At 46.2% G+C, this 23,130-nt stretch overlaps 1 long non-coding RNA gene across 1 annotated transcript in view; it reads right to left on the bottom strand.

Moving 5' to 3' along the window:
- Window positions 1-813: 813 nt before the first annotated feature.
- The window catches only part of LOC135103286 (uncharacterized), a 35,502-nt gene continuing 13,185 nt past the window's right edge, over window positions 814-23,130 (bottom strand). Inside the window, exon 2 of the long non-coding RNA XR_010269973.1 lies at window positions 814-1,239. This is a non-coding gene — a long non-coding RNA (uncharacterized LOC135103286). The remainder of the gene's footprint in view (window positions 1,240-23,130) is intronic.

The following is a 23,130-nucleotide window of genomic DNA, read 5'->3' on the forward strand; positions in this document are numbered from 1 at the left end:
ACCTCAACACAACCTCAGAAATTACTAAAAAATAGAAAAAAAAAAAACAAAGCATAATACCAGAGAGAGAGAGAGAGAGAGAGAGAGAGAGAGAGAGAGAGAGAGAGAGACGTGGGGGAAAAAAAAAAAGCAATAGCAAGAAGTACACTTTTTTGCCGGGAATGTGTGGAGTGGCCCTCCTCTCCTCTCCGCAGCGCCCTCATCAAATGTAATATTATACCCCGCGATGGAAAGTTTTTATTTCTTTGTTATTGTTGTCGCGGTGCCCGGGAGACTGCGGGAGGGAAGGTAAATGTTGCGGGGGAGGAGGGGAGGGAGAGGAAGGGAGGAAACAAGAGGTGATTGTCTAAGCGTGCAGGAAACTCCTACTCTCTCTCTCTCTCTCTCTCTCTCTCTCTCTCTCTCTCTCTCTCTCTCTCTCTCTCTCTCTCTCTTGCCGCCGCTGCGGTCACCTCTCTTACGACACTTGCGGGGAGAAGGAGGGTACGAGGTCGGGGAGGGAGGGAGGGAGGGAGGGAGGGAGGGAGCGGGAAGGTGAAAGGACTGAGTGAAGAAGCGACTGAGTAATGCTGAGAGATAGCATAAGAACTTGAGTGAATTGATAACTCTAGATCAGGTGGTGGCTGGGGGAGGGTGGAGGAGGGAGCAGAGACGGAGTAGTGACGAAGGAAAATGTGAAGGAAGGAATGGCAAAAGAAATGCTGACACAGCATGTGGAGACATGATGAAGCATGACATACGGCTGGCGGCACCGGTGGCGTGGGAGACACACAGATACGAGTACACACGGTGAAGTAGTGTTGAGCAGGAAGCTTATCACAGTCATGAGCACAAGCGAAATTCGGCGGCCGCAGGAAGACGCTAACGACACATTGTTTTGCAACAGGTCGCTGCAATACGCGGCTGGCGTCGTGCGGGGCCGCGGCTCAAGGAGAAAGCACGCCGCTCGCGACGACGGCCAGCCGAAGCAATTAAACAAGTATAACACAAGGCGGGGAGGGCGCCCCAGCAGGAACCGGGGCGAACACTGACGGTGCTTACCTTGTTCAGCTCGGGCGAAGGCGGCCAAGACGAGGACGAGGGTGGCGAGTCCCAGGGGCCTGGGGAAAGGGGTCCCACGGGACTTGTGGGCTCTAGAGCTGCTGCTGGAGCTGTGGGGGGCAGCACCCCGGGGGCGGCGCCCCTCGCTGCTGCCCCCGCCGCTCACCGCACCCACCATCACCACCTCAACACCATAACCTGCAAGAAGAAACAAGAAATAAATTATTCTCCTGTGGAAGATGAACACAAAACTTTTCCCCATAAAAGAAAGAAAAACATGATTAACTCCAGAGAATTACACAAGAAAGGCCAGACGAGGATCCAGTTACTCCAAACAACAATTCACTTCCCCGGCAAAAATAAGAGTGACTTCAACTTTCTTTTGTAGCTCCATTTTGTGAGTTTTTAGCGCCGCGACACCGCGACGGCCGGTAACAAGGGCCGGGGTAAAAAGCGAGTTTAATCACCCGCGTTAAGGACTCGGCAGCCAAAAAACGGCGTGTCGGCGGCGAGCCTCCACGCAGGACACGCGGCGCTCACACGCACAATGGCGGCCTTCATTTCCGCTGCAGCTCAGGGAGAAGATTAAAAGTAATGTCAAAGGCCTTTTGTCACCCCGCGTCAGCGACAGCACGGGAGAAAAAAACACTAATTACGATCACAAACTTCACGCAACTGCTGGATGGGGCGAGGGCGGGAGGCTCCGTGACCGGGGACTGCTGGAGGGGCGGTGGGCGGGAATGGAGAGGAGAGGAGAGAGGACACAGAAGGTGGTGAGGAGAGAAAGGGAATGGGAAACAGTAAGGGAGAGGAAGGTGCGAGAAAAAAGCGAGAAAGGAGAGGGGAGAGTACAAACGGAGAGAAGGGAGAGGAGAGAGGAAACAGTAAGGTGGAAAAATAGAATGAGGATTTCCACGCCAGAACTTCCCAAACCTCCTCTGTGCACAACTTGGTATACTCTCTCTCTCTCTCTCTCTCTCTCTCTCTCTCTCTCTCTCTCTCTCTCTCTCTCTCTCTCTCTCTCTCTCTCTCTCTCAGGGAACAAATCAGCGTGTAATGCGTCACCCTGAGTTTCCACCGCCCTATATTTCTACAGGTGGCAGCGGCCGAGGGGAAAAAACACGCACACTAAATTTCCCGGGAACTTATGGTATTGCCGGGAAAAATATCCTACTAGAGAAGGGAAAAAATGGCGCTGCTAGGGAGAAAAATGGCCGTCGCTAGGGAGGGAAAAACAACAACACAATCTTGCATGAATACATCAGTACTCGGTGGTGGTGGTGGTGGCGGTGGTGGTGGTGGTGGTGGTGGTGGATGGGAAAGAATGGAAACTGATTTTAACAATGGACAATGGTAGAAATAAAATAAATAGATAAAAATACACCCGACTTTGGAAAAAAATAACTTTGGTGAGGTATATGGAAATAATTGTGTATGTAGTGTGTGTGTGTGTGTGTGTGTGTGTGTGTGTGTGTGTGTGTGTCATAGAGCAGCGTGCGGTGAACAATTAAACTTATGTTGGTTGTACAGAAACTTCGGTTGCAGAGAGAGAGAGAGAGAGAGAGAGAGAGAGAGAGAGAGAGAGAGAGAGAGAGAGAGAGAGAGAGAGAGAGAGAGAGAGAGAGAGAGAGAGAGAGAGAGAGAGAGAAATTAAATAAAAGAAAAGAAAATACAAATAAGTGATGAAATGAAGGAGGAAGAAGAAAAACACACCTTTCACCCTCTCCTACCACACACCCCATTCCCCAACAACATACCACCACCCCCCATTCCATACCTCCCATCCCTATCATACCACTCCCCCCTCACTCCACTCCCCACCACCCCACCACAGCAACCAACACGCAGGGATGGTTAGGTTCCTTCAATTCTCAACTCCACAATAATAATTCGGTGCTAATGAACCCCTGACGCGGCTTGACCTGACCCATCTTGACCCGGCCTCGCGATCTCCACCCGAAGAGAACAGAGAAAGTGGCAGGGAGGAAAGAAAAAAAAATCCTAATGAGATAGAAGTTAGATTTCACATTCCCTTTTCTTATTTTCTTCCTCATCTTATTTATTTTTCTATTCTTTTCTCTCTTCTTGTTTATCCACTTTCCTTGGTTTCCTTCTCTCTCTGCCTCTATATCTAGTTTTATTCCTTTGTCTTGTCTACCTCTTTCTTCTTGTACTCCTGTCCTTTTTTTTTCACAGTTTCTTCTTCATCATCTATTCTTCCTCTTTTCCCTTCTCTTTCCATCTATTTCTACACTTATTCCTTCACCTCCTCGTTCTCCTTTTTACTTCTACTGTTTCCCCATCATCACCTCTTCTCCATCCTACTCATACTATTCTTACTTCACCTTCTTTCTCTCTTCTTACTATTTCTTTCACCCCTTCCTTTTCCTTCTCATTCTTTACCCAAGTCTATCCTTACCTCCCTACTCCTCCCGTTTTCGTTACCACATCAATGATTTACTCTAACTTTCGAGCCCCAGGACAAAACATCTGAACGTACAACAAAGACTCCAATACGCCAACTAAATGCCCCACTGTGTCCCCGCGTCCCTCTGTTCTGCTATGAGTGAGGAAAGGGAGGCGAGTTTACGGGGCAATGGTATTGGCTCGGGGGTTCACGCTGACGGGGACAGAAGTTATATGGGTGGCTGGGTGCTTTTTGTGAGAAGGTAAAAGGAAGGTAAAGGGAAAAGTTAAGAGGGTCGTGAGTCCAAAGGGAGTCTGTTTGGTCGTTTTGTAAGGAAGGGATAGATTTGTAGGATACAGGTCAAGTAGGATTGACTGGGATACTGGGAATTGAGTAAGATGAAGGAGAGGTAGCGTTGAGTAATAGTGGTGTGTGTGTGTGGGGGGGTGATGGGCGTATCTGACATGCGTTAGAAGAAGGAAGGGGTGCCGTGTGGAAGGGAAAGGTAGGAGAAAGGGAAGTGGATGGTCAAATGAAGGAAGGGGGAAGGAGGAAGGGGAGGAAGGAAAGGACGCTATTCTCTCTCTCTCTCTCTCTCTCTCTCTCTCTCTCTCTCTCTCTCTCTCTCTCTCTCTCTCTCTCTCTCTCTCTCTCTCTCTCTCTCTCTCTCTCTCTCTCTCTCTCTCTCTCTCTCTCTCTCTCTCTCTCTCTCTCTCTCTCCTGATCAGCAGTAAAGTTTCCTCTTCAAGCGGCCACACTCACAATATCACTTAATAAGCAACACTCGTAAAAATATATCCAAGTTTCACTCACTGCCGCCTCCACCACCACCACCACCACCTTCACATCCTCCTCCTCCTCCGCCTCATCTGCATTCACTTTCACCGCCGGGGTCACGTGTTAAACAATATAGTAATACATAAAGACAAACATAAAGTGAATGTACACGAGGATGAAAGTAGCATAAAAAAAATACACTAGCGCAAACGAGAAAATATACACGCAGCTGGAGGTGGAGATGGGTGGAGAGATAGACGGGCGGACAGGCAGGCAGGCAGGCAGGCAGACAGACAGACAGACAGGCAGTAGATCATGCAGGTAATTTTTCCCTAATGGTGATGTTTATTTTCGCGCGCGGGTATAAAAAAAGAGAAAAAAAAATGTCCGCTTAGTGACGATGATGTAAGCAAGTAACGGAACAATGGTGGGAATCAGGCAGCATTTTGTCCTCCTCCTCCTCCTCCTCCTCCTCCGCTAGCTACGTACTGTACACCTTTCCTCCTCACTCCCTTTCCTCTATTCTCCCCCTTCCTCCCCTCCCGTGCCTGTCTCTCACCTGCCACACGCCCCACCTCCTCATATCTCCCTTCCCTTCCCTCTCGTCCTTCCCTCCCCTCGCTTTTGTCTTCCTCAAAGCACAACATTAATTTAGTCCTTCACTTTTTACTCGCATCAGACCCTGACTCTACCTTTCCTCTCCCTCTCACTTTCATCTCCCGATCCTTTCTCCTTCCCCCGGAGCGTCGCAGCCTGAGACGTGTAGACGATGCTGCTACGACGCCACTCTCTTCCTCTCCCTGTCAATTTCATCCATCGCCTGACTCCAACACCCTTCCCTTCCTTCCCCTTCCCTTCCCTCTCAGTTTTATCCCGCATCCTTCCCTTCCCTCTCTCTCTCTCTCTCTCTCTCTGGGGTTTACGAGTGTGATAATAAAGGATGGGTATGAGAGAGAGAGAGAGAGAGAGAGAGAGAGAGAGAGAGAGAGAGAGAGAGAGAGAGAGAGAGAGGAGAGAGAGAGAGAGAGAGAGAGAGAGAGAGAGAGAGTCAAGTAGAATTTGATGGGCATTACGAGGCACATATGACCTGATGAGCCTCCTCCTCCTCTTCTTCTTCTTCCTCCTCCTCCTCCTCCTCCTCCTCCTCCTCCTCCTCCCTTCCTCTTTCAGCCACATCTCGGGAGGAGGAGGGAAAGCAGCAGCAGCAGAACCGTCCCACGATATGCACCTCCCTATAGCGGCCTCCTTGTGTCGTGACGGGCGCCGCTGCCACTCTGAAGTAATGAAGGAACTCCGTCTTCCATTGTGCCCTCAGCCCGCTCCCTCCACTTACACGTGTTCTCCTCCCCGCCTCAACAGCCTCTCAATTTCTAAGCGCCGCCCAAGAGTCACAGGTCCCCACCGCTACGTACTCCTCACTGGCTTAAGCTGCGAGGTGCTGGTGGTGGTGGTGGTGGTGGTGGTGGTGGTGTAGTGACAGGGATGAAAGGCAGGAAAAGGACAGTCTCTTAAGTCGCGGCGCTGTAAGGAGGCGAGGGAAATAAATAAATAAGGACATACATTAAAGGCTTCCCCGGGCAATCCATCTTACTTAGCGCGTCTGTGGTTTGTTCCCGCCATAAAGCTGGCGAGACGCGGCGAGAAGCGGCCAGGGCGTCTCCCACCACACACAAACACACACACACACGCAGCCGCCCGCCGTCACCCGCCTGTTACCAGACAATTCACGGCGAAAACACGGCGGCGGGGGGGCGGGTGGTGGGGCGGGGTGTTCGGGCAGCGGTGGGATCGGCGGCGGCTGGGGGATAAATCGAGAGCTAAACAGCCGACCATGGAGACACGGTACCTCGACCCGCGCCTCGCCCAGACCAGCCAACCAGCCCGCCCTTGTGCACCGCACACACACCACCACAAAAATGTTTTCCACGTTACAATCCGATCTCCATTAAAACCGTCAAGTAAATCTGCGTGCGTGTGTCTGTCTATATGTGTGTGTGTGTGTGTGTGTGTGTGTGTGTGTGTGTGTCTAGGGCCCCCCGGTGCAAGGCTGGAGCCACTGAGGGCTACTAACCGCCCCAGCCCACCGCCGCCCGCCATGACGACTCCCACCGCCACTATTGTTTACCTCGCGAATAAGCCGCCATACTATACACCCCCCCTCCCTATCCCTTCTCTCAACTCTCCTCAACTCCCTCCCTCCCCTTTCCTACTGTTCCTCCCTTTTCTCTCCCCCTCCCACGCTTCCCTATGCCCTTTCTTCTATACTCCCATTTTTTTTGCTGTTCTTTCACTACATTCCCATTTCCCAATTGTCATTATCCCTCCTCCTCCTCCTCCTGCTGCTGCTGCTGCTGCTGCTGCTGCTGCTGTTCCTCGTTCTCCTCCCTCCCGTCGCCGCCAAACACAGACATAACCACGCGGCTTCCCATTTCAGGAGGCAAGAGAGCGCGGCAGAGAACGATGGCGGAGATTACAAGTTTATAAAAGTCTCTCGTAAACATTCCATAATTCACAAGTGGAAGCAGAGCAAGGAGGAAGAGGAGGAGGAGGAGGAGGAGGGGATAGAAGGACGTGAAACAAGAGAATTTACCTTCGTTGTACCTTCACATCACACGAACCCACGATGAACGAAGGGCGGCAGGTGACAAAAAAATCCATAAGGGCTTACTTCTGTTCCTCCTTCAGGTAACGCACGCACACACACACGTAATTAGTCCCACGAGTTACACGGATCGCTGAAGAAACTGCACGTATCTACATAACCGTACAGCATACAGTCCCTCCTTGACACAAACACACACACACACGCTCTTGGTCTCAGTCACTGCTTATCCCGAGTCAGTGGAACTAGAGACACTGCACCGCTCAGCCTCGTCAGTGAACAGAGCAAGGCAATCACTGCACACACTCGCCACTCGCCACTACACTCATCCACTCACTGACCATGATGCACCTCACCGCTCTCTAGGTACCCTCGTCAACCCCGCCTCCTCCCCGCTCTCTCCCGGTCCCCTCCCTCCACCCTCCACCACCTGGCCGGCCACTCTCTCCCCTCCCCCAAGCCTCAGCCAATCACTTTCCTCTAAAGGTGATGCCTAGTGCCTAATTACTACTGATATTGTGGCCTCTATTAGACACTTATAAGTATTAGTGATTTATAAGGGGATAGGTGGGAAGGTGAGTCCTTATTAAGGGTCTGCCACGTGTAGGTCTCGTGGGGCTTTCCAGGTTGTCTTGTTTTGTTATGTTGTGAATGAGTGTGAGATGCAGGCCAGTCTGTTTGGAAGGGGATGAATATTTTGGTAACAATGCCAGTTTTAATTGTCATTTGTCTATTTATTTATTTATTTTTTTTATTATTTTTTTTTTTTCTTAAGAGCATGCTTTGTTATTTGTTGCTTGGGTTTGTGACAGCAGCTCCGATAAATTTGCTATGGTATCACGTTAAGTTTGCTAAAGAAATTAAAGAAAACAATGTATGAATTGTTGATGGAGGGAAAAAAAAAGAAAGAAAATAAAACGAAATATTAGTTTCTTGATGGACAGTCTTCCAGTGACTCTCTCTCTCTCTCTCTCTCTCTCTCTCTCTCTCTCTCTCTCTCTCTCTCTCTCTCTCTCTCACAACACCTAACACAAGAGGCGGCGTCCCAGTACATTCCTTCACCGTCACCATCCCGTCCAGCAAAGCCACCAGCTCACCACTCACCCTCCCAACCACTATTACTCACCATCAACCACACAATCACTATTTACAGACGCCACTCACACAATCCAGACACCTCCCTCCCTTCCCCCTCTTCCTCTCCCTCCCTCCCTCCCTCCCTCCCCGCCTGCCTGCCTATCACCTTCCCCTCCAACTTTCTCTCATTATTTCTACGTTCCTTCGCCTCCGGGACGGTTAAGACAGATGAACTAATGCAAACAAACAAAAATAATCAATTAAATAGTGAAAGAGAGGGAGAGAAGAGGAAAGGGAGGAGAGGGAAGCTGTACACACACACACACACACACACACACACACACTAGTAGAAAGCAAGACAGTTGGACAGACAGGTGAAGGAAGCAGAAAAAAAGGGAGAAAAGGGGAGATGGAGGAGATTCGTTAGAAAAATAAGTAATGGAAAGGGATGAGTAGGAAAGTGAGAAAAATCAACAAAGACAATAAGCAAAGAAGAGAGAGAGAGAGAGAGAGAGAGAGAGAGAGAGAGAGAGAGAGAGAGAGAGAGAGAGAGAGAGAGAGAGAGAAACTATATTGGGAACATTTAGGGAGCGATAAAGTGAATTAGGAAGAATGACAGACGGAAGAGAATGAAAGCACAACAAAAATGAATAAAAGAAACGAAGGAGATAAAAAAGAAACCATGAACAAAAGAAACACAGAAACAGAAGGAGAGACGAAAGAAGACAGTAGCAACGAAACCAGGAAATAAAGGCAGAGAGAGAAAGAAATGGGGGAGGTGCAGGAAGGAGGAAGGGAAGGAAGGAAGGGAGGGAGGGAGGAAGGGAAGGAGCGTCTGCAGACAAGATTGCCAACATACAGCGTGCTAGTAATTGACAGCAATGGACTGAGCTATTGTGTTTGTAAGCCTGCAGAGTGAGGTGGAAATGCGCGTGTGTGTGTGTGTGTGTGTGTGGGTGGGTGTCCGTGTGCGCATGCGTGTGTAAACGAACGAGGGAAAGAAGTGCAAGTAAAAAGAAATCCAGTAAATAGGAAAATAAGAGAAAATAGCAAGGAAAACTAGCGTGGAACAAGGAAGAAATGAAATAATGGAGGAAGGAGGAGGAGGAGTGAAGGAAAGATGAAGAAAGATACCGCTGAAAGAAAGAAGAAAAGAAAGATAAAGTGAAAGCGAAAAATTGAAAATACTGCACAGATGGCGAGCTTGAGAGAGAGAGAGAGAGAGAGAGAGAGAGAGAGAGAGAGAGAGAGAGAGAGAGAGAGAGAGAGAGAGAGAGAGAGAGAATGAAACAAGTCAGGAGTGAAAATGAAAAGACGAGACGCTACCCCCACACAAAAAAAAAATAAATAAATAAAATAAATAAATAAATAAAAATGAATAAATAAATAATAATAATAATAAATAAATCCACGCTTGAGTAAGAAAAGCAAACAAACGAAGGAGTGAGAGTGAAAACCTGATGATTTGTGACACGTGCGCCTGACGCTAACGAAGGGGAGAGGGAACCGAGTCTTTTTAAGGTAAAGATGAAACCTAAGATGAATCACGGAGAAAGGCGGAAGAAATGACGCAAGGAAAAAAATAAAAAATAATAAGAAAAAAAAAGAGAATCAAAGGTGGTGACAAAAAAAAAAAAAAGAGATGAAATGCTATGAGAATAAATAAAAAAAGAGTTATGTTGAGCTAAAGATGAAAAAAAAAACTAAGAAAAATTAAGGAAAATACGATGAAAAGTAAAACGAAAGAAAAACAAGTAGAAATTTAAGGTACTGTCTGAAAAAAAAAAAAAATGTTACGAGAATAAGTAGAGAGGTATATTGAACTAAAGATGAAAACTCGAGAAAGATGAAGGAAATAAAATATAATGATAGGATGTGGTAAAAAAATAAATAAATAAAAGGGAAAATGGGAAAAAGTGCAAAGAGAAGCATAATTTTTCCCTCCAGGACAACAAAACACGACAAATGATGATGAGGAAAGAGAAGAATGAGGACAAATAACAATCAATGGAGGTTAATAAACAGTAAATTGCGGGAAATAAAAGGAAAACGAGGAAATTATACAAAAAGACGAACATCAAATGACGCACGAAGACGAACATTGAAGGAAAGGAAACAGAGAAAAAAGTAAAAAAAAAAAAACACATAGCAGACGAAAAGAGAGAAAAATAAAAAAAAGTGAGAAAGAAGTTATAATATTGATGATACAATAATCCAGACACACACATAATAAAAATAATGAGATAAAAATTATAATAGTGATGATGATGGTAAGAGGAAAGGAAGGGACAGAAGAAAGGAATGATGAAGGGAATGAAAAAGGGGGAAGTGAAATGGGAGGCGATAAATGTGATGAACGCAGAGTAATATCAATTGGGGGAATGGTAATAATGATAGTAATGAAGGAGGGAAGGAGGAGGAGGAGGAGGAATGTCACACTTTCAGGAGTAAAGAGGAAGGAACCGTGTACGTGGGAGGAATGTGTGCGTGTGTGTACGTGAGTGAGTGTATGTGTACGTTCATGTGTGTACGTGTAGGCGTGCACACGTACTTAAAATAATAAATAAATTAAAAAAAACGAATATTTTCACACAAAAAAAAACAAAATAAACAGGAATATTTTCACACAACTGAACGAAATAAAGAAAAAAATTATTGTACATACATATAAACACTTAAAAAAAAAATTAAAGACACAAAAATAAGTAACAATAACGAAGATTACTAAGAAGATAAACCATAAAATAAACTACAATAAAGAAAATTACACGCCAGGCAATAAGACATTAGAGAGAAATATAGCATTATAACACGAGTAATTTCTCTTACTTTTTTTTTTTATGTTCTCACACGTAACAGACATACCTGGGGGGCCGTGAACACCTGGCTTGGGGGAGGGTTGTGGGGGGGTGTGAGGGGACGAAGGAAAGGGGCGGGACGGGGACAGGTGAGTAAAAGTTAATGAGACAAGTAGAAATGAAGAAGAAAAGAGAAGAGAAAGTAGAAAATAAGACTTTTTTTTAAACAAGAAGCAAAGGAGAAAGTGAAGGAGAGTTAGAAAAGTAAGAGATAAAATATATGAATGAATGGATACAAAGGAGAAAGTCGAGGAACAAAGGATGGGGAAAAAGTGATAAAAGAATTCAATGAGTGATGATAAATAAGAAGAAGGGAAAGCAAAGAAGAATAAGAGTTAGAACCAAACACACCATAAAAAAAATATATATATAAAAGGAGAAAGTAAGGAATAAAAGTAAACAAAACAAAAATGAGAGACGACTGAATAAATGAAGACAGAAAAGAAAGTGCAAAATAAAAGTTAGGAAAAGAAACACGACAGAGAGAGAGAGAGAGAGAGAGAGAGAGAGAGAGAGAGAGAGAGAGAGAGAGAGAGAGAGAGAGAGAGAGAGAGAGAGAGAGAGAGAGAGTTAAATAAAAGTTGAAAACAGGCAGGAAAATAAAACGAAATCAAGGTTTAAGAGACACAAATGAATACGAATTGACAAGAAAGAAGAGAACAAACAGGGAAGAGACAAAAGTGAATAAAGATTGACGTAGAGGAAGTGCAAGAGAGGAACGGATGGAGAGAAAGAGACACAGAGGGAGAGAAAAAGACAGAAAGCTAGACAGAGGAATGGAGAGAAAGCAAGACAGGCAGAGATAGACAAAGGAATGGAGAGAAAAGAGAGACAGAGACAGACATGGAGAGAAGGATGGAGAGAAAGCTATGGAGGAACGGAGAAATCGAAAGGAGGCTTTGGAGGGAAGAAGAGATGAAGCAGGGAGGGAGGGAGAGAGGGATGGATGGAGGGATGGAGGAAGGGAGCGCGCAATCTTTAGAGTGAAGGGAAGAGGGATATAGAGGATGCTAGGGAGGGAGAGAGGGAGAGAGGGAGAGGGAATATTCGTATGTCTGTATGCGTGCCACTCACTCCTGACTACCGAACTGCAAACCGGTTGAAATGATTTGATTGGCACAGGCTCGACCGTCAGGCTGGTGAGTGGGCAGTGATGCGCGGCCCTCCCTCTCTCCCTCTCCTTCCCTTCAGCTCAAAGTGTCAGTCCTGCGCCGCTGACAACCCCTCTCTCTCTCTCTCTCTCTCTCTCTCTCTCTCTCTCTCTCTCTCTCTCTCTCTCTCTCTCTCTCTCTCTCTCTCTCTCTCTCTCTCTCTCGAAGTGCATTAAGTTCATCCATGCTCTTCTCGCCGCCGCCGCCTCCTCCTCCTCCTCCTCCTCCATTATTGGTGCGTTGTGTGTTAAGGCATAAGTGATTTCCCTCCACACACACACACACACACACACACACACACACATCTGACATGTACGCAGATTTGTGTGTGTGTGTGTGTGTGTGTGTGTATGGCTATCGTGAAATGTTGATGCATTGCTGTATTTCTTTATCAATTTCAAACAGAGCGTCATTTTTAACCATAACACAATACACGTGTGGCATCATTTATAACACTCAAAGGCGCATCATCACTAAAACCACGCACGAAATAAGATAAAAAAAATATGAAAAAAAGAAAATTAAGAGCAAGAAAAAAAATAAAGATTAGAGACGAGGAAGACGAAGAAAACGAGGACGAGGAGGAGGGGGAGAAGAGGGAGTTTGAGGAGCAGGTGGAAAGGGAGGAGGAAGAGGAGGAGGCGGAGGCACAAGAAGTGAAAAATAAAATGAGACGAATTGAAGGGGAGAAGAAAAATGTGAAGAAAAAAGGGAAAAACGCAGAAACTTTGTGAGTGGCGGACGGGCTGAGACATGCAAATTACGGCATATCTCACAGCCGCCAGATAGAAGCCGCTGATTCCTGGAGGCTGCATGGGGTGGAAGGGGGAGGAGGAGGAGGAAGTGGAGGAGGGAGTGGAGGGATGGTGGAGGGGTATACAAGGGGAAGAGGAGGCCGTGGAGGGGGGGATGGACGGGAAGTAGAAGGCCGTGTGGTGGTGAGGGGACGAGGAGGAGGAGGAGGTGGTGGTGGTGGTGGTAAGCAAAGGGTACACGGTGAAAATTGGAAAGTTGAACAAATATTAGGTATAAAAATAAAGCAAGGAAATTTAAACATTGAAATACTTAGAATAGTTTACACGAGCGAAAAGAAAAATAAAATGTATTGCGTAGATAATACTGCTTGTGTGTGTGTGTGTGTGTGTGTGAAAGGAAATCTACGTACGAGAGAGCAGAAGCACCAGGCAGTTGTGTTTCTAAATAAAGTCACACGTAGATTAGCAAAGTTCCAAGCGCGCTAAGCAGATAAAAGTGTTTTGTCAATGTCCTCGAGCGAGAGAACCCCCGAGGTAATTGTGTCCAGAATGAGAGGGAGGAAAAATGCGACAATAAAACAACACAGCACTAGATCAGAGAGAGAGAGAGAGAGAGAGAGAGAGAGAGAGAGAGAGAGAGAGAGAGAGAGAGAGAGACTTTAATTCCTTTATACATATCCGACACGCACTGAATTATAAGAAAAAAAAATATCTGAGTAGAAAAAAAAACGAAAAAAAAAAAACACAAGATTCATAAAAGCGCGCTGTTTCCACCATACATTTTTTTCCCTTTTCAGCGGGAACCACCACCACAAATCTGAGGGAAAACGTGGCCGGCGTGAGGGGGAAGCGGGAAGGAAGGGAAATGCGGCCACTGTGAGGGAAGGCATGAGGGAGATATGAGAGGAAACTGATGGAAAAAGTTGTGTCGCCTGCAAAACGCTAAAAAAAAAAAAAACGAAGTGGGGTTGTGAGGCCTCATAACCAACCACAACTACCACTACCATCACCACCATCACCACCACCACAATCATGCCACTCCCAACATACGGTGAAAGACACATCTAAGATACACCGCCTTGTCCCTTCCTCCTCCTCCCCCCCCCGCCAAGCCCCCGCCAGGCCCTTGAAGCCCCCGCCCCGTCCGCCTTTCATTATTCCGAGCGTGACCCGTGGGGGCGCCGAGGCAGGAGACTGGCGCCGAGTGTGGAGGTGTTGGCGAATAAATGACTGCGGAGGTGTGTGTGTGTGTGTGTGTGTGTGTGTGTGTGTGTGTGTGTGTGTTGCCCTCCCATAGTATAACAGACTCTACTGTGGGATTATAAAATGCAAAAGTTAAGCAGGCGTTACTGTAAACAGCAGCGTCCACCATCACCACCACCGGCCACCACCACCATATCCATCACATTAGTTATCACTACCATCACCACTATGAACCTAACACCTCAATTAGTCAAGTCTCCCTCTTCTCCCCCATCCTCTTCCTCTCTTTCTCTCTACCCTGCCGTTCTCTCTCTCTCTCTCCCCCAATTATCACTGCAGTGGTATCGAGAAGAGGCTGCTGTGTTGATGGGCCGAGAAACCCAGCATTCCTAACCGGGTATTCCATTCCTGGCGACCCATGGAGGGCTGAAAAAGGCCCCGACACGCCTATCCCACAGGTGATTGGCGCCGCGACCTCTCACCCCTACGCGCCGCCTCCACAGGGCACACCGCTAATTAGTCTCTTCCTCGTGTCCAGGTGACGGTCTTCTTCGTGCGGGTCGTGATATCTTGACTAATGGTTTCTACATCCTGAATAGACTTAGCGAGGCTTCCAATCCGCGGAGGTTGATAGCGGCACAAGGAGTGGTGTAGTCACTGGTCTCTCTCTCCTCCTCTTCCTCCTTATTCTTCTTCTTCTCGTCTCGTCTTTACCTGTACCGCCCTCCACCCCCTCTGACGCAACGTACCTCTCCTCCCACTCCTTCGTTTTACTCCACGTTTCTTCCTCCTCCTCCTCCTCCTCCTCCTCCTCCTCCTCCTCCTCCTCCTCCTCCTCCTCCTCTTCCTCCCCGTCCTCCTCCTCCCCGTCCTCCTCCTCCTCGTGCCATCCATCACGTCAGTCTATACCCGACGTGTTTGTCTTCCCCGGCCAAAAATGATGAACCTGCAAATCGTCCACACTGATTTGTTTTCATTGTTTACGTCCGTCTTCTTTTTAATCTTGCGTCAGTGTGTGTGTTTCCTGCGTTCGCTGTCTGTGGGAAGTGTCTGTCCTATTTCCTCTTCCTTTTTTTATTTTTTTTCTTGTGTGCGTTTTTTTTCTTCGTAATCATTCTTTGGTCCTCTCCTTCGTACTCACGTCATCTTGTCAACGAGTTCATATTTTGCGGTCGTTCTTGTATTTATTTACTTTGTTTTGGGTTACTCTCTCTCTCTCTCTCTCTCTCTCTCTCTCCTCTCTCTCTCTCTCTCTCTCTCTCTCTCTCTCTCTCTCTCTCTCTCTCTCTCTCTCCTCTCTCTCTCTCTCTCTCTCTCTCTCTCTCTCTCTCTCTCTCTCTCTCTCTCTCCTCTCTCTCTCTCTCTCTGCCTTGCCTTGCCTTGCCTTGCCTTACGTGCACGCAATCAGTCTTTCATCTTTTACCATTCACTTTTTAACATTCAATTTCAGTCTTCACGCCCACTTCGCGCCGCTCTTCTTCACCTCCCTTCCTGCACTCCCTTCCAATCTCTCTCCCCGCTTGTAAAACTCCTCCCCTACCATGCACATCCTTCACACGTCCCACCTACCCCTTCCTCTCTCCTTCATCACCGCCCCCTCCTCCTCCTCCTCCTCCTCTTCCTCTTCCTCCTCCTCTTCCTCCTCCTCCTCCTGCTGCTGCTCCTCATCCGCCTCCTTCCCTGCATCACCACAGCTGGCCCCCCACTCGGCTCTGCCCCGGGCGGCCTTAGCTGTGGCAGGGCGGGAGAGACAATATGCTCTCAGCGGGGCCATGAGTCCAACTTCACCAAGCCTTCCTGACCCTTGATTCTCGGCTTCTTGCTCTGCTTCCCCCCCCCTCCTCCTCCTCTTCCTCCTTCTTCTCCTCATCCACCTTCTTCTCCTCCTCCTCCTCTCCCGGCCTGTTCTAACGTTTCCAGCAGGAAAAATACTACTCTAATAATATCCCCAGAGTGTAAATAAGTCAAGATAAAATGAGTATCTTGGATCAGTTTCATTAGCAAACATGTTTACCTCGTTGATGGCAAATTACAAGCAAGCCACCGCCAGACTGCTCATGTCAGGGAGAAAAAACGTTTTGGTGGGTGGGGAAGAGTTTAAACATAATATTACTCCCACGGCCATCAAATTTAGACTGCACTGCCACAACCACCACTACCACCGCCACCGCCGCCACCACCACCGCCACCACCACCACAACCAGTACACTCGCCGGCAGAGGTCAAGCAACGTGTCATTCTCACTCCTACTGTCTTTCGCCTTCTTCTCTGAGTTTTCAGTCCTCTCAGCTGCTGGGAATCTGTCTGGGGTGAGTTTCTACAAGGGGACTGTCAGTATATCCAATGACTCAGTACTGAAGGATGGAACTAAATTTGACTGCTTTAAGAACAGAATGACTTAAAACCACTTATCTCTCTCTCTCTCTCTCTCTCTCTCTCTCTCTCTCTCTCTCTCTCTCTCTCTCTCTCTCTCTCTCTCTCTCTCTCTCTCTCTCTCTCTCTCTCTCTCTCTCTCTCTCTCTCTCTCTCTCTCTCTCTCTCTCTCTCTCTCTCTCTCTCTCTCTCTCTCTCTCTCTCTCTCTCTCTCTCTCTCTCTCTCTCTCTCTCTCTCTCTCTCTCTCTCTCTCTCTCTTTTTCTTCCCTTCCCTGCCCCTGCCACCCCTAATAAAAAAAAAAGGAGCACCACGGCAGAGAGAGAGAGAGAGAGAGAGAGAGAGAGAGAGAGAGAGAGAGAGAGAGCGGAAACTAAGGTCGCGGAAGTCACTAATGATGGTAATGACATAGAAATTGAACTTAACCGCTTGATCATTGCGTGCATGTATTTGAGTGTGCGTGTGTGTATGTGGGTGCTGGGAAGAGGAAAAAGAGTGACTCATATATTCGCGTCTCTCTCTCTCTCTCTCTCTCTCTCTCTCCTCTCCTCTCTCTCCTCTCTCTCTCTCTCTCTCTCTCTCTCTCTCTCTCTCTGATTTAAACATCCTTGAGTTCAAACATAGGTACCTCTATTTACATATAATACCTGCATCTCACCTGTTGTGCCTTACCTGTGCATACCACACCCTTTCTTTATGTCCCTTTAAGTCCCCTCCTTTATGCTGAGTGTCACCTTTATAAAGCAACCCCTGAATGTAAAGAAGTAAAGGGAGGGGGTCAATAACTTTCGGCTTTAGTTCACGATTCTTCCGCTGTTTATGAATGAGATGAAATGGTATGTTGATTTTTTTTTCTTTTATTTCTTTAGCAAGTTAGGTGGGGGAAAATATATAGAGAAAAATACGTGATTATATGTATTTGGTTATTGAGGTTTGAACTGTGCCACAAACACGCTTCCCAATGTCTTTATCATATCAGTTCGTGCACGTGATATGCGAGAGAATGAAGATGAAAAAAAAAAAAAAAAAGGCATGATGGTTCAGAGTTCTCATTTCTTAACGTTATGGTGTCAAAAAATAACGTTTACCTTACTATTTATCGCCTGTTATACCTACCCTTGTACGTAAAAAGGCGAGACTGAGGGGGAAAAAGTCAGTATTTCACGCGTTCATTGTTATGCTGCCAGGAAATAACGTGTACATTCATATCATTGTCTGTGTGAAATGCGAGTGAAAAAAAAAAATAAAAAAAAACAGGAAGTAAAAATAGATAGTTATCCATTTTCAGCCTTACGGTATCGGAAAATAACATCCACCTTGCCATTCTTGTACACAGAATGCGAGTGAAAATGAATGGAAAAAGAAATAAAGGAAAAAAAAAAACTCGTTCTCGCATTCAGCGTTACGGTATCAGGGGGAAAAAATAAAGCTTCCACATTTCTATTCTTACTGGTGGAAAAAATAGTAAAGGTTGTCGTTTTCATTTCCAACGTTATGGCGTCAGAAAACAACGCCCACATCTCTGACCTTTCCAATGATAAAAAAAATAAAAATAAATAAATAAAATTAAATAAAAAAACGTAGTTCCTCATTTTTCAGCGTTATGGAATCAGAAAATAACATCTATATTTCTCTACTTCCCAGTCAAAAAATATAAATAAATAAATAAATAAATAAATAAATAAATAAATAAATAAATAAAATAAAGGTAATCGTTCTCATTTTCAACGTTGCAGTGTACAGAAACAACACGTACTTTTGTATTCATACCACCGAAAAAAATTACGTACATTTATATAATTCCCAGTGAAAAAAATAATAACAATAATAAAAGTAATCGTTCTCATTTTCAACGTTATGGCATCCAGAAATACCTTTTGCATTCTCACCACCGGAAAAAATAACGTAAAAGCTAATTTTCAACTTTATATAACACCAAAGAATAGCTCCTATAACTCCCTCTATGTTCACCACTCACAGAATTTCTCCACTGGACTTGGCAACAGCCTCTCCCAACATGACGGGGGCCGAGGTGGGGTATTTCTTTAATCAGTTCTCATCATCTCAAGATTTGCTCCAATTAGTTCCTGTGGAGCGGAATGCTGCCTGCTCCACCTGCTATCGGTCCATCGGTGTGTGTGTGGTGGCGGCGTGCGGCTGGAGCTTCCACCCCCATTCTCCCTCCACCGCCTCGCTCCACTCCACTACACACTGTCTTTTCCACTCTTTCCTCTCCCTTCTTCTAATGTCTCGCTCCTTCCTGCACTTCGTATACACAACTCCCAGTGTACTGCATCTTCTTTTTGCTCCTCCTCCTCTCTCTTCGTTCCTAATTCCCGCTCCTAACTGCCTTTTCACTTTCCTCTCCCTTGTTGTAATGTCTTGCTCTTTCCTGTAATTCGTAAACACGACTTAAGTACATTGCATCTTCTTTTTCCTTCTCTCTTCTGATCTCCCTTCGTTTGTAACTTTCACTGCATACTGTCTTTTCATCCTTTCCTTTCTCCTTTCCAGACTCTCACTCTTCACTTTCCTTCATAAACACAATTACAATTTACCGCATTTTCCTATTCTTTTCTTCTCTTTCCCTCTCTTCCTAATTTCTGAATTTACACCTGTCTTTTTTTTTCTCTCTCTCTCTCTTTCCCTCAGTACTCCTTCCATTCAAGTTTGTTTTCTCTTGTGACGTCATTCAAAGGCATATTTTCACTGCATCACGCTACGCCCAATTAATGCTGTTTTTTTTTTCTTATCTTACGCCTGTTTGTGAACTTATGTTAATGTGAATTTGTTCGCTTTGCCATTTTCATAAGAAGTAAATTTGCTTATGAGTTTATAATCTTATTCGCGGCGCCGTGCAAGAATTCCACTGTGTACCTTGACGGAGTGTGAATGTGTGGGCACGGCACGGCACGGCACGGCACGGCACGGCACGGCAAGACACGGCAAGGCAAAGCTATTATCTAACTCACTCCTTTTATCTTTACCTTGTTTTCTGAATGCCACGAGAGGGCGTGTAGGAATAATGTTAGTTATACTGGTAATAGTAGTAGTAGTAGTGGTGGTGGTGATGGTGGTGGTAAGAAGCAGGGAAGCATATTCAACTATTGTCCCAGCAAGAGGTCTGAGGGAGGAGAGGAAAATGTTGCCTGCGCTCCGTAATATTACATATGCCAACACTTTAACAATATACAAGAACCAAGGCCACAGGTGAGTCAGTCTGCCGCCCAGGTGTCCACACACACACACACACACACACACACACACACGCACACACACACACAGAGAGAGAGAGAGAGAGAGAGAGAGAGAGAGAGAGAGAGAGAGAGAGAGAGAGAGAGAGAGAGAGAGAGAGAGAGAGAGAGAGAGAGAGTCGGATAAATGGACAAGGGGTGATGGAAGCGAGGCGAAGGACAAACATTGGCAGGTGGAAGGCGAGGCTGTGGACACACACACACACACACACACACACACACACACACACACACACACACACAGACGTGAAGGAAATTCCACTCATCTTTCATTATAAGATGACTCATAACACCTTCTCTGTATTACTAAAAGAGGAGGAGGAGGAGGAGGAGGAGGAGGAGGAAGAGAAGGCACGACCGGAGAGGGTGTTGCCGTTTACCTCGGATATTCATCGATAAGGGAGAAGGAAAAGGAAAGACTAAATAAGCAAGGAAAGGAGAAAAAAAAAGGCAAGCGACAAAATTGGAAAGAATGACCAAATACAAAATATAGAAAACAACAACAACAACAAAACACGAGATGAAAACTAATGAAAACAAATGAAAATATGAACCAAATGCAATAAATAACAGAGAGAGAGAGAGAGAGAGAGAGAGAGAGAGAGAGAGAGAGAGAGAGAGAGAGAGAGAGAGAGAATAGTCCTAACATTACGCAATGAATAACTGTACACAGTAACCTAAGCTGGCAGGGCAAACAGATGGACAGGAGAGGCCGGTAAAAGGAAGGTGAAGGAAGGGGCAGGGACGGTATGGGAGGAGGACGGGGCGAAGGGTCCTGGCAGTGTCGCCCAAAAGAGATTATCCTGCTCGGAGCCTTGGATTCGTTACACCCCACAAAGGCACGCAAAGAGAGGGCTGACTCCCCACGGCATGGCGGGCCTGGTGGTGGTGGTGGTGGAGCAGGGGGTGGCAATGTTTGACGGGGCATAGCGAGGCAGGGCGAGGCAGGACGGGGTGGGGTTGGAAGGGGCAGGGCGGAATGAGAGAAGGAAAGGACGGGGCAAAACGGAGCAGGGTAAGGAAGGGCGGGGTTGGGCAAGACGGGGCAAGACGGGGAGGGTAAGGAAGGGCGGGGATGACGAGGCGGGGCGGGGAGAGGCGGTGCGGTGTTTGGGTGCATAGAAGAAGTGATACATAAACTAAAGTGAAATACAGCGAAGGTTCAGCCGGTGGTTGTGATGAGCGGCAGAGGGCGAGGAGAAAAAGTGGAGAAGAGAAGACTGATGTTCGTCTGAGTGAAATGATTTTGTGGACTAAAGATGAGTTACCTGTGCACATTCATTCGGACATGACCACAAACTTGGGACGCTCCTTTAGTGACACGTAGAATACAAGTAAAAAATATACATGCCACTTAAAAAAAAAAAAAAAAAAAGCCACTTAAAAAAAAAAAAAAGAGATACCTAATGATACGACAAAAAAAATAAATAAATAAAACGGACAAATCAAAACAGGAATACGATAATCACCACCACCCGCCACATACGCCCACCGAAGCCAGCACGAAATAACCCCAAAAATATTCCCCACACATAACAAAACAAGGAAAAAAAGTTATATAGACACGCAAAACAAATAAAATATATAATAATAATTCCTGCCGGCCATAACGACTCCCGTAACTATACAGAAAAATACAAAAATATAGAGCAAAATAAGTAATGAAATAAACGAGAGGGCTGTCCAGTTAGGGTAAATTAACCAGTTCAGGATTGAAGGGAGTGAAAAAAAAAAGAGGGAAGGGAAGGGTGGGGAAGGGGAGGGGATGGTATAGGGGCAGTGTTCATTAAAGGGGATGCACTGTAGGGGGGCTTGGGGGAGGAAAGGGGAATGGATACCGGGGAATGGAGAGGAATGGAGGGGAGGAACAACACAAAAATAGACTGAAAATGGTGAGAGATAGAGAAGAGAAAGTGAGATGGGAAGGAAGCGAAGGACGAAAGGAATAAAGCAAAGGAAGAGGAGGAAAGGGGAATGGAGAGGAATGTTTGGGAATGGATTGAGAGGAAGGGGAGGAACAAAACAAAAAGCAGAAGAGATGTAGGAAGAGAAAGAAGTGAGATGAGAAAGGGAGGGAAGAAGAACAGGGATGAAGTGAAGGAGAAAAACAGAGAAATGGAAGGATGAGGAGAAAATCGAGGGTGAAGAAAATAGAAAAGTAGAAAGAAAACGAGATAAAGGATCAAGGTAACTGGAAATCACACACACACACACACACACACACACACACACACACACACAAAGAAAAAAATGTAGAAGAGAAAGAAATGAGACGAGGCGAAAAAAGGACGGAAGGAGAAATAAAAGAAACCAAAACAAAGACAGTAAACAAAAAAAAAAATAGATGAGAGAAGAAACTACTGGAAAAAAAAAGAGAAACAAAGAAACTGAAAAAAAAGAGAAGAAAACGAAGGAGTGTAAAAGTAGAGCAAGCAAAGAGAATAAAGGAGAGAGATAGGAGATGAGAAAACAAAGGGAGCAGGTAAAGGGGCAGGAGGAGGAGGAGGAGGAGGAGGAGGAGGAGGAGGAGGAGGAGGAGGAGGAGGAGGGGGAGGAGGAGGAGGAGGAGGAGGGGGAGGAGGAGGAGGAGCTGAACCAGATCTGTAATTGGATCAAGTCGAATAATTGGTTATTTTCAACGTCAAGCTTTAGAGAGAGAGAGAGAGAGAGAGAGAGAGAGAGAGAGAGAGAGAGAGAGAGAGAGAGAGAGAGAGAGAGAGAGGCTATACAGATACTATCGCGTCCTGGGTTTAATAATATGGGTGTTGAATTATGTTTTTATGCTGGCCTGATTGGGTTTAACGAGGCTATTGGGTGAGGAACACGTCTATAATGATAAGCAAACTGCCCTGTAGGATTAAACACTGGCATGAGTTCGTCCATTACGCAAAACAGTGAGGTGTGTGTGTGTGTGTGTGTGTGTGTGTGTGTGTGTGTGTGTGTGTGTGTGTGTGTGTGTGTGTGGGATTAGGTTGCCTTAATAGGAAAAATCGCCATGCATACACACACACACACACTTCCTCTCTCTCTCTCTCTCTCTCTCTCTCTCACTTCGCTGCTTTAAAAATCGAATTGCGCAGAGCACTGAGGCACCACAGGCTAAGCTCACGCGTGGCTGCCGGTGACAAGAATGAGAAAATATATCAACTAACAATGACACAGGCGAGTGTACGTGTATCTATCACCACCCACCCACCCACACACACACACACACATACATACACACATACATACACATACGACCATACACACAAAAATACACAATAGGACAGTGCGCATGACCAAGCCAAGCCAAGCCAGGTCAAAGGAAGGGACAGGTAAGTAGTGTGAGAGAGAAAGAGAGAGAGAGAGAGAGAGAGAGAGAGAGAGAGAGAGAGAGAGAGAGAGAGAGAGAGAGAGAGAGAGAGAGAGAGGGGGAAGGGATAGAGAAAAAAATTCTTTATTGCAGCCACAATCTTTAATTTAAATGTTAATCCCGAGGCCGTAAAGTGACCCCTGGTGAGAGAGAGAGAGAGAGAGAGAGAGAGAGAGAGAGAGAGAGAGAGAGAGAGAGAAACAGGATTATGCATACAACGTACCTACCACCTACCGCTATTCTCTCTCTCTCTCTCTCTCTCTCTCTCTCTCTCTCTC

Source organism: Scylla paramamosain, chromosome 9 (assembly GCF_035594125.1).
Source record: "Scylla paramamosain isolate STU-SP2022 chromosome 9, ASM3559412v1, whole genome shotgun sequence".
Classification (NCBI taxonomy): Eukaryota; Metazoa; Arthropoda; class Malacostraca; order Decapoda; family Portunidae; genus Scylla; species Scylla paramamosain.